The sequence below is a fragment of the Squalius cephalus genome, assembly GCF_949319135.1.
Source record: "Squalius cephalus genome assembly, chromosome: 2".
Lineage (NCBI taxonomy): Eukaryota > Metazoa > Chordata > Actinopteri > Cypriniformes > Leuciscidae > Squalius > Squalius cephalus.
In genome coordinates, this window is record NC_137123.1 from 5,740,958 (window position 1) to 5,756,068 (window position 15,111).

A 15,111-nucleotide genomic window follows, 5' to 3' on the forward strand; every position below is an offset into this window, starting at 1 on the left:
ATGTCTAAGTATGATGTAATGAAAAATGACAAGCATGACAAAAATATGTTGGAGAATTTTCCTTGATTCATGTCTAAGTATGATGTAATGAAAAATGACAAGCATGACAAAATAGGTCTGAGAAAGGATGAGAGAATGGAAAATAACCAGCTTGCATCAGCAATGCAAAGTGTCAAAATATTGAACCAACAGAGCACCATTGTGTGAGGTTTGACCAATAGAGAAGTCATGTCTGGCTGTGCCAAGGTCACCAGGCGTGACAGAGGGGAAGAGATAGATTTGAGGGTGCCCATTGGGCACCTAGCGATAAGAAAAAATATAAGACATGAACACTGGCCATTGTAACTTCAGATGTCCGGATGGCCAGCCGGCTTCTCACTTTGTTGCTTGTCAATAAAGTTAATTCTTCTGACCTGGAACCTCGACTCTGAGAAACTTCTTTGAGACCTGAACCAAAAAGAACTATGAATTCGCCACAACATAATTGTCGAGCCGAGCCAGGAGGGACAAGGGGTCGAGGGGTGACCACGGTGGGCAGGCTGGCAGAGGCCTCACAAAACAAAGGCGCCATAAAAATAAGGTAAGCAAATTTTGCTTATATTTGTTTTGTGCTGCCCCTGGTAAGCTAGCGCCTGGTTGGTGACTGCCTTAAACAAAAGACCCCACCAAAAAGAACCTAAAACTAATAAAAGAAGGGAGGAAAAAGGAGGGTAGGTTCCAGGTTTTGAGAAAAAAGTGCATGCAGTATCTGTTTGTCTGTCCATACGCAGGAGATGCGTATTCCATTCGCATGAGGGTGCATTGTACATGTGTGCGTCACAGTATTTTATGCGAAAAGTGCGTTTGCAAAATGATATGTTGTATTGTCCCTAAACGCAGAAGGTGCGTTTTGACGTGAGAAGCACGTTAATTGAGTACGCGAGAAGGTGCGTACCGACGCGAGAAGCGCGTCCCCAACGCAGAAGACGCGTTGAAGAACGTGAGAAGCATGTTATATACGCAGGTGCGTATTCCATTCGCATGAAGGTGCATTGTACATGTGTGCGTCACAGTATTTTATGCGAAAAGTGCGTTTGCAAATTTATCTGTTTGTCTGTCCATACGCAGGAGATGCGTATTCCATTCGCATGAAGGTGCATTGTACATGTGTGCGTCACAGTATTTTATGCGAAAAGTGCGTTTGCAAAATTATATGTTGTATTGTCCACAACGCAGGAGGTGCGTTGTAACGAGAGAAGCACTTCATTGTTAGTCTTATCTGTTTTATTGTGTGCGCACGTGATCTGTTTTATGTGAGGAGAAAAGTGTTTGTGTTTGTATGTCTAAGTGATTTTTCATCTTAAAAAATAAGGAGGAAGGTCATTTCGGAGAAAATTAGCAAAAGTGACAATAATAATAAAACCTTTTACTTATAATGTTTTTTTCTAAAAACCCAAAGTGATAGAAATTAAAAGTTAGAAATGATATAGCCGTGTTTGAGCAGAATTCATAGAAAGGACGGAGACGCATAGACAAAGTGTTTTTAACTGAGCTCTGTGCTCTGCATGAAATTACATTTGAGCCACTGTCCCGAAATTGTTACAAAGTACAAAACCTTGGCACCGCTCAGTGAGAAAAAAGGGAGTGAGAAAGCTGAGACAGACAAAGGCACATAAAATAAAACTCTCACAAAAATAATTTATTGAATTAGTGTTATTAAATGTTGAATGGATGATAAAACAGAAATTGATGAGAGGAAAATAAAAAAAACCAAGGTATCAAGGAACAAAGAATATTCCCCGAAATTGGCTTTGTCGGCTGTTTGGCCATTCTCCGAACTGTAATCGATGTGATCCGAATAGGGAAACACAGCCCATATTGTCAAAAGTTTGATTGATTGACTTTGTCTTTTCATTTGTTACAAGAAAAATAGGGAAATAAGTGTGTGAGAGCAGCGCTGTGTGAGTGTGGGAGAGCGACTTTGTGTGTGTGTGTGTGAGGTTTTGAAGTGGGTGTGAGAGTGGTTTTGCGTGTGAGGGCAGCTCTGTATGTGTGTGTGACTCTGAGTGTGTGTGTTTCAGAGCGACTTTGCGTGGGTGTGAGTGACTCTGTGCACGGCTGTGCGACAGTGTGTATGAAATCCCGGGTGTATGAGTGTGCGTTATAACAGACTGAAAGTGTTTATGTTGATTTAAAGAAATAAGGAGGGAGAGAAGTGATAGAGATAGAGTTTTTTCACCTTTTGACACCTGAAGAAAAGTACACGTGGTCTAGAGTGAGAGATAATTACGAGGCTAGATTGCGGAAAGAAGAATGATTTTCAAGATGCATTAAAGATACCAAAGGTATTAAGAATCACTTCTGGTTAGAATAGATAATGAAGGGCAGAGACAGGAGTTAACAGACCAAGGGAAGGATGAGCTTTTAAAAAAAATTGACAAGAATAACAAACTTGAACCAGGTTGAACGAGAGTGGCTCTTAGGGGATTGACGTGATGTGATAAAAAACAAATAACTCTTGAAGCTCAGAGACCACACTTGAACAGATTTGACCTTCCCAAAACTACCCTTTTGGATTCCTTGCTGACAAAATCAGAAATAAAGCTAAATCCATTGTACATCCCATACCTGAAAAGAAATGCCTGGTACACTTGGCCTGAGGGTTTGGGAGGAGCCATGATTTTGAGGAACATGTATATGGTAGTAAGCTCAAGGCCAGAAAAATGGGAAAATGACACAATTGTTAAAGTCGGACAGGGAGGAGAAATCAGACCAGCACAGATAGATAATTGGACACTGGAAAAACTGGTGGTAGTGGTAGTTTTGAGGAGCAACACCGACCATACCAGTCATATGTTGGTAGAAATTCATGAAAAAGACAGAAGTGCAGTCAGCTGTCAAAAAAGAGCAGTCAGTAACAACTGAGAATGTTGCAACGATGGACAAATAGGAGGGGCAGGAGAGGAAACGGGGAGACAAATCTTAAACAAACAAACAAAAAAAAATTTAATTAGAAATAATTTGGCTTTGCCTCTTCATTGTTACAAGAAAAAGTAAAATAAAAGTGTGTGCGCGCGCGTAAAATGCACAGATTAGGACTATTTGAAAAATAATGATATTCATTTATAAAGAGAAACTAGAATTATGAAAGAACACTTGTCTCTTTCTCATATAGCAAAAGTAAATGGTGACTGTGATATGAGAAAGAGAGGCAGAAAGGAGGGGCTGCCTCTGACAGAGAGAGGAGGGGCTGCAAGAAGAAAGTGAGACTGCGTGTGTGTATGTGTGTGTGTGAGGAAGGAAAGGAGGGAGACAGAGAGAAAGAGTTCACCTTTCCTAGTTCTGATTAGCTTATAAACCAGAGAGTGAGCAACCATTTCCAACATACACTTTGAACAACACTTTGAGAGATTTTATTTATAACTGTTATCCCCACCAGTGGACCTGTAATAAAGGAACTGCATTTTTAAAATACCTGAGAAAGACTAATCAGATATCTTAATAAATGTCTGACCATCATGCTGAAAACTAGTTAAGAATAGATGCAAGCTGGGGTTAGTAAGGAATACTAAAAAGGAGTGAAACACACTGATAATAATTAAGATTATAATAGCATCAACACCTGTAGAGATACCAAGATCAAAATATTAAACTTGCAGAGATACTATAGAACAACCCTCCAAAAATGGAGAAAGAAGCCAAAAAACAAAATGACCAGCTGAGGGAACATTAGATGTGGCTATGTGCAGAGACACTGAAACATTCATAAATAAATAAATAAATAAAAAGGTATCCAAAACAGTTTACTAAGAGATCAAGTAAGATTGGTGAAATCTGCTAATCCAGTCAAAATTACAAGTAGACTAATTTCACAAATACCAAGAAAACACCAATAAAAATAATTGCTAAGAAATTAACCTGAAAGAAAATATAAAAATTGCTTAAATGTTAGTTGACCGGTCTATGGGGGAATTAAATTAATAAGCAGGCCTAACAGGGATTGATATGGAGGATTGCACAAACTGGTGGCCATCAAAAACACTGGAGTTTTCTCTTTAGTATAAGTGCTTTGTGTAGTTCCCAGAGGAAAATCAAATAATTTATAAAAAGGGTTATAGAAATATCTGACATTTAGAGATAAAATATGTATATATAGAGAGACATGCTAGCTGTGGGTATGACTGAGCTGTTATATAAAGACATGGCCTGTGATGTTTGCATCTTGTTGTCCCTGAGACAGTTTTAAATTTGATCCATTGCAGAAATTGAGATCTTTGGATTGTGTTACTTAAAATAACTTGTGCATTGTGTTGAATGAGCAGGATTGGGTGACCAAGCTAAACAGACATTTTTAACAGCCATACTGTATTATACACATTTCACAGTAATGAGACTCATTGATTTAATCCTAAAATGCTTGAGAGAGTAGGGATCGATATAACAAATGATGAAAATACTATATATGTGACTGAAAATAAGGCAACTCAGACAGACTGAAAGGCTGCTATTTTCTGCATTCTGCAAAGAAGAACTTGCTTTATTAAAATTGCATGGGGAAACTGCTGTTATCAACCAGATGATATTTCTGAAATTTAGGGACAATTGAAATAGATGGTTGAAGAACTTATAAAGGATGAATTTGATTCATGCGGATCTCTGAGTGTTCAATTTCCAGATGACACCAGACAGCTTTTGGGACGGCTGCCTCAACATAAACAACAGCAACTGGACTGTGCAACAAGTGAGAGCAAGAAACATAAGGACACGGCTGCAGAGAAAAGAAGAGGCGGTTGGTTGGTGGGCCTTCATCCACCCTGAAAGAGGAAGCTGAAACTTCTGAGGAGCTGGTATGGACAAAGACTGTGTTGATGAAGAAACAACCAAGAAAACCATCCTGCCATCATGCAAAATTGCCTCCTCCGTGACTTGGCCAAAAGCCAGACTGAGGAGAGGCAGAGAGACAACAGCATCCAGAGTCAAACCACTATGTCCAAACATGACACCAGACCCTTGAATGCCAACAAAGACTGACAGATCAACAGAAATCAAATGCATCAGATGAGGAGGGAAACACTCAGACAGCAGCTCAACCAGTTCAACTGATCGCTGGTCCAAGCAGAAGGGCTTCATCCTTTACTGAGTGTGCACAGGTGATGCGTTTTCAATGATCACTACAGAGATCGCTTCAAATTTTATTGACTGGCCATATTAATTGTATTTTGATTATTCACTGGTCCAACAGCAGTCTCTATATTCTGTGAAGCTGACACTCTCTATTTGCTTTCTTTCAATAGACATTAGTCCAGCTGTAAGCATTAAAAAAATGGGAGGGGAAGTGTTTGCATGACTCAATAACTAACTACAACTGACACTGGACTTAGCATAGTGAGGGACCACTGCGTTAACAAACTAGGGGTAAATAAATAATTAGATGATTGATGATGTTGTCCATTGAACAGAGAGCTTTTGGGCTCTGCCTTCAAGACAGAGCTGATAAGCTTGAGTGATACTGAGCTCTCTATCAGGAAAAAAGAGGACATAAGTATGTTCAATAACAAAAAATATGGATAAGGCTATGGTGCTGGTCACTCCATCTTGGTCAATAGTTAATTTTTTTTTAGGTTTAGAAATAAAAATAGTAACTACACAAATTACAAACATGTGATATCACAAATGCTGTCATTACCAGGGATTGCACGGTGTTAATATTGTTGGTCATGAATTCGAGATTATGCTAACATCTCCAGTCATTTAAAAGAACATCTCATAAGCAACAGAGGAAAATATTTTGAAGAGAAATTAAATTAACAGATGAATGACAAATCAGATAAGAGAAATTGATAATGGTTCTTTCAAACGACAGCATGTCCAGACCTACCAGAAATTTTTATCTATTAGATATTGAAAAATTTGCGGTTTATGACAGCAGTGTTTTAACACAATCAAATGGCAATTGATATCGACCAGCTGTGTTATTCTAAACATTTAGACACTGTCACATGGGGAATGCCACATTGCCTACATTCAGTAGCTTTTGTCATCAGAGTTGTGTTACCAATTTAGAATGCGCACCTTGAAATTTAGAATAGATAATTGCATATAAAATTAAGTCTCTATCATTAGTCAAGAAGGCATAAGCAAAACCCTCAACTTCAGACTATTGGACCAATGAGGTATTAAAAGACAAATAATTACACTAGCAACCCTTTTTACTATTTTAATTTAAGATGCGAATGGTTTTGACCATTGCGCAAGGGGGGAGATTATTAGAATAGTAGAATTAGAAAAAAAAAAAAAAAGACAAAGATTCACAAAATAATGTCAGAAAAGGAACCGCAACTCCAATAGGCTCTATCCCAGTTCTAGAAGGACCCTTCAAACATCTAGTGATGGATTATGTGGACATGATAAAATCAGTAAGAGGAAAAAGATACAGATACAGTTTTCATTTATAGATTTAGCAGATGGGTCGAAGCAGAACCCTCAGCAGACCAAGGAGCAGAAACTGATAGAATTATAACCAAAGAAGTCATCCCAAGATTTGGCATACCATCTCAGATTAGCTCTGACAATCAACAGAACAATTAAGACTAAGATCAAGCAATGGATTCCTTAGGCCATCAGCTAAAATACACCAGCAAAATGACATGGCAAAACAGACAAGCTCTGAATTGGCTACTGGCAGAAAAAGGAGGGGTATGTGTGATGTTTGGAATTGACTGTTGTACCTTTATTCCGAATAACACAGCCTCTGATGGAGTTTTTACTAGGGCCATGAAGAAGCTGAAGGATCTGAGACAAGAAGTTGCTGAAAATGCGGGGAAAGACAGAGACGTTGGATACTGGTTTGACTATATATTTGGGTCTTGGAAAGAATGGTTCATTAAGGTGGGAATAATAATATCTGTGGCTGTTGTCATTTTTCTTTTGTGTTTTGTGTTTTCTTTTCTGCTGTGTTGTGCCTTTTCTAAGATCCATGCTAGCCAACGTGGCCGCCAAACAGATGATTGATGTGTCAGTCAAACCATCGGGAGTTGACATCGGGTGCACAAACACAAGAGTGCACCAAATTGGGCCTGGACTGGATGAACTAGATGACTTCCTGTAAGGAGAACTGGTGAAGGAGTAAGGAATGGGGTGCCTTGTTACTTTTGATTTCTGACAGTTTGATTCTGTTTTTTGATAGAGAGGGAGGTAGTAACATTGTGTATTTTAGTTTTTGGGGTAAAATTAGACAGATCATTAGAACATTAGTAGAGCAGGGAGTTAGCTAGAGGGGTTTTAATTGTTTCTCTGATTTTTATGAAGGACCCCTTCCTGAGTGTTTTCTTTTTTCTTTTTACACTTATAATCCTACTGAGAATATTTTTACATATAATCACACTAACAGTCACAAACATGAATATGTGAATGAGAGGGGACGATACAAGGTTTGAAGCAGGTCATTGCCCGTGGTACAAGGTAATGCAACCAGATATAAAGGGAAAAGATAAGAATGTTTTTTACTATTACTAATCATTTTATTCTTATAACAGAGTACTTCTAATATTTTAAAGTTTTTTATGAATCAAAAGTGAAGTATGTGCATAAGACTACTGGTAGATGTTTCCATGGGGTAAACAGAGAAATTAATAACAAGCGCGGTCGCCAATTGCCGGACCAGCAAGGGCAGACTCAACTGGTGGTTTAAAAACCCACTGTCTGCTCCAACACCAGATAGTGCCCAGGGCACCTCTGGCAACGATGGAGCAACCCAGATAGCACTCCAGGCCACCGGAAGCGCCTGTGCAGTTCCTCTGGCACCGTGGGATAATCCTAACTTTAAGTCTGTACACTGAGATATGCTGATTAAGATGAAAACAATCTTAATTTTGAGTCTATACACTGAAATATGCTGATTATGTTGAAAAATCAAATGTTTGAAATAATCTATCCCTTCAAGACTGAAGATAGAAAAGGAAGGTGGGATCTTTTACTCCACCCTAGTCAAGTGGGGGCGGAGATGTTTGGTCTCACTATTCCTCCAGGGTGTACCTTTGTGAGTGGGCTTATTGATAAGAGAGATGGATGGTCCATATTGGCCATGATTGAAAGATAATGGAGAGAAGCCTGATCATGAAGATACATTCTGGGACAGAAATGAAGGTGGGACTAGGATTAGTCCCAAAGGGGGGATATGTTGGAGAATTTTCCTTGATTCATGTCTAAGTATGATGTAATGAAAAATGACAAGCATGACAAAATAGGTCTGAGAAAGGATGAGAGAATGGAAAATAACCAGCTTGCATCAGCAATGCAAAGTGTCAAAATATTGAACCAACAGAGCACCATTGTGTGAGGTTTGACCAATAGAGAAGTCATGTCTGGCTGTGCCAAGGTCACCAGGCGTGACAGAGGGGAAGAGATAGATTTGAGGGTGCCCATTGGGCACCTAGCGATAAGAAAAAATATAAGACATGAACACTGGCCATTGTAACTTCAGATGTCCGGATGGCCAGCCGGCTTCTCACTTTGTTGCTTGTCAATAAAGTTAATTCTTCTGACCTGGAACCTCGACTCTGAGAAACTTCTTTGAGACCTGAACCAAAAAGAACTATGAATTCGCCACAACACCAGGACGCATGCGCGAGAACTGAGCTTACGGCGTTCTTCTTCTACTACTACTTGTTACTGACTGCTCACTCCTTGGGAGTATTTAAGCTCAGTTCTCGCGCATGCGTCCTGGCGCTCCCGTGAACTATTGTATGTTTTGAGTTTTCTTAAGTAGTATAGATCAGGCAGGGCGTGTTGAACGCTGAAGACTTTATTTTGTTTGTTGCATTTTTTTTTCTTTTCTTGTTGTATTAGTAGTTTATTGGGAAGGCAATGTATTTAGAATGCGGGTTTTGTTTTACTTCTTTTTTTGATTTAGCCCTGCCCAGGTTCCTACTCCCTGTGTGCGGTATTTGTGTTTTTTTAGTCTCTCTCTTTTGAGCACTTTGTTGTGAATAAATACATTCCTTTTCTCAAGTTAAAACGCCCTTTGTTCTTGTGTTCTTTTGCACCAGTGCCTTAATCACCTTACCAGATATTAAACAATCCGGTTATTAATACATTTATTTTGTGTTGTGTCCCCTCATGCCCTTATCCACTTTAGGGATGTTATATCTGCATCTTAACTTAAGATACTTCTACTGTAAACTCACTGTCAAACATGGATTCCCAAGAGACAAAACCTATAAAATGATTAATATTGCAGCCTGCACTGCAAACTGTGCAGCAGATTAATACATCAAAATGATGACATTAAAATAAGGTAACTCAAACCTGTTTCATGACTAGAAACAATATCACACATAAGCACATTTAGAAACAAAAAAATATATTTTTCTATAAATATATTTATTTTAAGGAAAAATGACTGGAAAAGTGTAAAGAATTCAAAAATGTGTGTTTGTCATGTTCCGTCAATAAAGAGTAGGTGAAATTCACAATTAACAATCTGGTTTCTACAACTTTCACTTAGGATAAAAAATTTGCCTTTAAACTTGAAAGAAATAAGGGTTTGACATTTATCATTATAATTACCGATATCGACTGATCTGAACATTTTTATTGTGATAAGTGTTTATGGCCATATCGCCAAGCCCTAATTAAAAGTTTCTTAATTTGTGTTTCAAAGACAAACGAAAGTGTTACAGTTTTGTAGCAACCTGAGGGGAGTAAATTACTTAATTTAATTTTTTGGGGGAACTGTACATTTTAGGCCCATTCACAAAAAGAGCAATAACTATAATGATAACTACATTAGCATCTCCATCAAAAGACTATAATGTTTTGTTTATTTCCAACGCTTGCTAAAGTTTCGTCATCTACTGCTTTAAACGCACAAGCTCTTTAAAACCAATGGATTTTGATTGGCAAAAAGGACTGTGGCAGTGATACAAGGACTAACAACCATAAAAAATAAAGATTATAAATAAGTTTGGCACTCCTCAACAAGTTCCTCCCCTGTGCAATGCATATGTAAGGCCTACATATTTTGGAGTGCATTTAGTGCTCTTTCATTTAGTTTATTATATCATTATTAATCTAAGATGCAGTATAGTAAATTAGCGAGTAAATGTTTATACTAACAGAGGATCAGAAGACACTGGTTCATCACTCAATCTAGGGGGTTGCTCCATGGATCTGCTACTCTTCACAGACACACCACTGGGCTCTGGAGACTCTGGTCTCGATCTCTTCCTCCTGCTGATGCAGAAAACAAAACAGAATTTTAGACAATAATTAAACGGGTTAGTTCAAAAATATATATTCTGTCATTCTAAACATGTAAGAATTTTATTCATCTTTGAAACACAAGTTAAGATATTTTTAATGAACTCTGAAAGATTGCTGTCCTTCTGCTGAAAGTCCATGAAACCAAAATTTTAAAGATCCGTTAAGGGTCTTCCGAAAGGCTAAATTAAATATTTTCATCATACAAAGTGATTGTATCTCTTCACAAGACTAAACCACTTGATTCATATGGATTATATTTACAATACATTTATGAGCCATTTGGATCTTCACATTTTTGATGCCATGGAGTTTCAGCAGAAGGGCACAAGTCTCTCAGGTTTCATTAAAATTTATCTTAATTTGTTATTCGAATATGAACAAAAGTCTTACTGTGCAAAAGGGCATGGTCATTTTATATTTATGTTGTTATTATAGTTTTACATTGTTCCATTCAAGAGTTGAGTTTGCCGAGTGGGCGGGGTTTGAATCGGAAGTCTCGCGAGTTCTGTGAGAATGACGCGAGATCTCACACACGCGGCAATAGAGGAAAGAAAGAAGAGATGTGGGTGCGCGACGAGTTGTTATTGTGAGCAAACGAGACGAGTTAAGGTGCATCAGAAAGCCATAAAGTTATAGATCGATAATATAGCTGGTGAGCAGTTTGGTATTTCATATGTGATGGGCGGCTGATGTTGTGTGATCGCTCTTAAAGTTGTTGGATTTCTGTGGGGAATACTCGCACGTGCGTCATTGCAGACTGTAAGTGATTATCTTATATTTATTTTGTCTAATAATCATTGTTTGATATTATGTTTAATGCATCAATAAGATCTTTATTCAGTTATAAAAGAACAGCTGCTACATTATACATGTATCACAAGTTCAGGGTTCTCAAGTTTTATCAAAAGCTTGGAGTGAGATCACATGCGGTTAGGGGAGGAGCCCTAATGGAGCCCCGCCCCCGCCCGTCCGTCCCCGCCCCCCAATTTTAACCATTGTTCATAATTAACCAGCACAAATTTAAATTATAACAATTGGTAAATCTGATAAATGACAGAGCAATTAATCACATCAAATATAGGCTACTCTTTAATGTTATATTTCAAAATTACAAATATACAAAAATATAACAAATTGCTCCAAACAGTTTGGAAAAACAAATCTTTTTGCATTTTGAATGTGTCTAGTCTAACCCTACCCTATTGTAAACAAATGACATAGTATTAAGGTGTGTGTGTGTGTGTGTGTGTGTGTGTGTGTGTGTGTGTAAGTGTGGCCTGGTAAACCTTACATTATGGGGACAAAATGTCCCCACAAGGATGGCAATATCCGAAATCCTTGTTCGTGTGGGGACATTTTTTGATCCCCATGAGGAAAACGGCTTATAAATCAAAAAAGTTATGTTTTTTTGAAAATGTGAAATTGCAGAAAGTTTTCTGTGATGGGTAGGGTTAGTGTAAGGGAATAGAATATACAGTTTGTACAGTATAAAAATCATTATGTCTATGGAAATTCCCCATAAAAAATTAAAACACTACGTGTGTGTGTGTGTGTGTGTGTACACAAGAGTACACACTGCAGCTTATGAAATGTGTTTTGTGTTGTAAGTGTTTGTTGCACATTTTGACGCCTTGATAACATTGATATATTTAATGTTCTGGCCTAAAAATGTTAGACGAGCTTTCTTAATTCCAACTTACCTTCTCCATCACGACCAGATCACGACGTGTGTTCGCGTGATGTTGTTGGTTACTTAGTAACGAACGTACGGCGGCCGAGAATTTTCCGTCAACTTCCGTGTGTTCGCGCCTATGGTTCGCGCATCTATGTTGCCTAGTAACGAACGCAATCTGGCCGAGATACGTGCTGGCGGCAGGAAGCTTCACTTTGTGTGCCTGCGCCTCGTATACAACGTTATATATAAAGCTTGCAGGACAACTTGGTTGGCATTGCCTTTTCAGCGTGAGAAATACACGGTGTGGCGTGTGAGCGTGTGAACTGGTTGAATTGCGTGTGTCTCACGGCCAATGCGTGAGACTTGAGAACCCTGCAAGTTTGTGATGTCTCTCACGTTCAATCACGTGAAGTGATAATGACGCAGCATTTTTATTGTAAGAGTTGTAACAGAAACTAATTGAGTTTGTTTGTTTTATTATAGAACCACACACACGTTCATCTACATTTGTCCAGCTGACCAAATCACACAAACCCATCACACAAACACACACTGAACATCACAGCACACGAAGCTACAGGCCCTTTTGAGCATCATCATATTAACCCTATCAGGACCAGACGGCATCGCGTCTGAGGACCGACGTTTCTGCACCCTTCTTCCTTTAAGTGGACTTCCTCTGGAATACTTGGGACTTCTTGAAACTGAGTACACTTACTTATTTCCACCACTTAATTGCCCTCTCTTAATATAATTGTATCTTTGAATATAACCACATTGTTTTTATTGTTTGTTTATTTTACGTAAGCCTACGCTGTTTATTGTGATATTTACATTTTGTTGACATTGTGAGAAAATGAATATCAATCAATCAATACAGTGAGTGAATTTGATCTTTGTCTCTGGCTTCTTCAGTCTTCTCCTAGTTACTGGACATTAATTGTGTATTAATACTCTAAGGTGATTTAGAACCGTAATAGCAATCAGTGCATTTTACAGCCTTCAATACACTTACAGTTTTGTAGAAACCTGAGGGGCGTTAATGACTTAATTTAATTTTTTGGGGGAACTGTACATTTTAGGCCCATTCACAAAAAGATCAATAACTATAATGATAACTACATTAGCATCTCCATCAAAAGACTATACTGTTTTGTTTATTTCCAACGCTTGCTAAAGTTTCGTCATCTACTGCTTTAAACGCACAAGCTCTTTAAAACCAATGGATTTTGATTGCCAAAAAGGACTGTGGCAGTGATACAAGGACTAACAACCATAAAAAATAAAGATTATAAATAAGTTTGGCACCCCTCTTCAAGTTGCTCCCCTGTGCAATGCATATGTAAGGCCTACATATGTTGGAGTACATTTAGTGCTATTTCATTTAGTTTATTATATAATTATTAATCTGATATGCAGTATAGTAAATTAGCGAGTAAATGTTTATACTAACAGAGGATCAGAAGACACTGGTTCATCACTCAATCTAGGGGGTTGCTCCATGGATCTGCTACTCTTCACAGACACACCACTGGGTTCTGGAGACTCTGGTCTCTGTCTCTTCCTCCTGCTGATGCAGAAAACAACTGAATTTTAGACAATAATTAAACGGATGAGTTCAAAAATAAATATTCTGTTGTTCTAAACATGTAAGAATTTTATTCATTTTTGAAACACAAGTTAAGATGATTTTATTGTTGATCATCTTTCTGAAAGTTATTTCAATGAAAAAAAAAAATCTCGCTATATTTGTAGTGTGGACTTCACTATTCTCATCAAATTCAAACAATTATTTATCATTATAGTTATTATTAAAATGCAGGCTTTAGGAATGCACTATCAGTCAATGTGGATTAAAAACATCTGACATATGCAAAAATAGCTAATGTGTTACCTGAGGTCAGAGGTCACTGTTGCATCACTGGACGCAGAGGGACGATTCTTCGTGGGTTGACTGTCGCTTGATCCATCAGATGAAGAACTCATTTTAGAGGCAGTGTTCTCCTACTCACATTACTGTGTTGAGAGACTGATTTCAGACCTTACAGATCAGTACAGTTGTGTAGTTCAATGATCCAGTTCAATGCTAAAAATGCTTTAACCACATGTAGACTGGAGTACAGATACATTAAAATATACCCTTAATCCACTGTAACTGCATGACCTACACATATAGAGTACTATTGATCAATTAGGGTATTACAGCTTAAGTCCAGAGCAATACAAATAGCGGAATAAATGCAGAAATTAAATACAATACAGCATAAGTGCACTGAAAAAATTAGTGCAATTAATAAAACTGTCTTTAAAATAACTGATATTTTTTAAAGTAAACAGAACTGCAGTTACAACTTGCAAGCAGCTTTGCTATGCTTCTGATCAGGGTTTGTTATGGTTGGTTTCATATAGGCTACACTCTTGTGACGTCTCAGTTAATTGTTTCAGTTAATTTTTCAGTTCAAACATCAATTTAATAATATTTGCTGCTCAGTTATTTTCGTTTTATTCGGGTACATTCATGTAGCCTCAGATTTAATTCTGAATACAGTAAAATGTACAACAGTTTTAATATAGCAGTTTAAGCACTATTATAGCAACGTGTATGCTGTAGGCTAAACGTTTAGCATAGGCTACATCAGTGTTTTGTTGGCTACTGTGTCGATGTATTTTAGTCATTACAACAATGAGTGAGTCATTACAACGATGAATCAAATAACAGAATCAACAATCGTCAATATTGTACGTACATTAATGCCACATTCGGTCAGATAAAATATAAGTCTCAATAAATAAAGAGCTGTTTGTTTAAACCGTCGAAAGATAAGAAACTCAAAACCAAATAGCAGCTCACTTTGACTAGATGGTTACATGAAGAATAAGTTCTGAACTTACCACACAATATGCAGCCGTTTACATAAAAACGGTGTTTAAAACTAAATCCCAGTGTTAACAGATCCAGTGCTTCCGAATGGCGTAGTTTCCCTCTTTTACTTTCGTTTTTAACTCCAACCACATGTAAAATCGCGCTCCCTCTAGTGGCGCGGAGCATCATCAAATTCTCAGGTTCTTTTTCTTCTTCTTGTTTTAATGGCGATTAACTGAGTAACTCCTTAGGAGCATTTATCCTCGCTACTGTCTGTCTCTGTGTGTGTGTGTGTGTGTGTGTGTGTGTGTGTGTGTGTGTGTTACCTTGC

At 37.9% G+C, this 15,111-nt stretch overlaps 1 pseudogene across 1 annotated transcript in view; it reads right to left on the reverse strand.

Annotated features, from left to right (window-relative positions):
* LOC307154454 (protein NLRC3-like) overlaps nt 1-14,029 on the reverse strand; it is a 29,427-nt pseudogene extending 15,398 nt beyond the window's left edge. The window contains exons 1-3 of the transcript XR_013824040.1: nt 13,812-14,029; nt 13,371-13,487; nt 10,096-10,212 (exon numbers count right to left, since the gene is read on the reverse strand). The product of XR_013824040.1 is annotated as a protein NLRC3-like (transcript). The remainder of the gene's footprint in view (nt 1-10,095; nt 10,213-13,370; nt 13,488-13,811) is intronic.
* Nucleotides 14,030-15,111: the final 1,082 nt, after the last annotated feature.